The following is a 1,029-nucleotide window of genomic DNA, read 5'->3' on the forward strand; positions in this document are numbered from 1 at the left end:
TACAACAAATGTCTGCAAAAACACTAGTCTGCAAAAACACAACATTTTGTTACTACAGTAAATACTACAGTATTTAGTTTGTATAACCCTGGCCCCGCATCCCCCATATCCCAATGTGTGCCACTCGTAAGTGAGAATCCTACATGCCTACTAGTATAAATCATATATTGTGTCCCCTACAGGTTATTAAAAAGAACAGACGCTCTGAAGTCTCTGTTCAGAACCTAGTCCTACCTACCGACCTACCTACAGGTTATGGAAAATGCGCTCTTTTAGTATTTCTCCAGTAGGTTTCCTCAAGAAGAAAGCCTACGCTAATATGTCAAAGATAATATAACAAAAATACCACAGTAAATGCTACAGTATACGACGGTCTCCAAAAACACTACAGTAATTGTTATAATACAGTCAGTATATACATATATTTTTAAATAGTACAGTATTTATACTATAGTAAGCTGTAAATACAAAAACACTACAGTTAATACTATAGTATTCCTACCATAGTATATACACTAGGGCTCCAGAGTGGTGCAGCGGTCTAAGGCACTGCATCTCAGTGCAAGAGGTGTCTGTAACGGTCTTTCGCTGCCTCCAGCTCTGCCTTGGGGCGGCGATACTCTCCCGGCTGTACCCAGGGTCCCTTGCCATCCAGGATCTCTTCCCATGTCCAGGATTCTGGAGATCGCTGCTGCTGCCCGTTACCACGCTGCTTGGTCCTTTGGTGGTGGGTGATTCTGTAACGGTCTTCTTCTCTGACGAGGAGGAGTAGTAGGAAGGATCGGAGGACCAATGCGCAGCGTGGTAAGTGTCCATATTGTTTAATAAGAATAATGAACACTGAACAAAACAAAACACGACAACGTGAAATAACAAAATCGAAACAGTTCCCACAACTCAAAAGTGAAACCAGGCTACCTAAGTATGGTTCTCAATCAGGGACAACGATTGACAGCTGCCTCTGATTGCGAACCATACCAGGCCAAACACAGAAATTCCAAAAAGGAACATAGACTGCCCACCCCAACT

The 1,029-nt window shown here is 42.7% G+C and overlaps 1 non-coding gene across 1 annotated transcript; it reads left to right on the top strand.

Moving 5' to 3' along the window:
* Positions 1 to 260: 260 nt before the first annotated feature.
* Positions 261 to 313, top strand: LOC135518674 (U7 small nuclear RNA). The gene has a single exon (XR_010452211.1). It is a non-coding gene; the product is annotated as a U7 small nuclear RNA (small nuclear RNA).
* The last annotated feature ends 716 nt before the right edge of the window (positions 314 to 1,029 follow it).

This window comes from Oncorhynchus masou, chromosome 28 (assembly GCF_036934945.1).
Source record: "Oncorhynchus masou masou isolate Uvic2021 chromosome 28, UVic_Omas_1.1, whole genome shotgun sequence".
Classification (NCBI taxonomy): domain Eukaryota; kingdom Metazoa; phylum Chordata; class Actinopteri; order Salmoniformes; family Salmonidae; genus Oncorhynchus; species Oncorhynchus masou.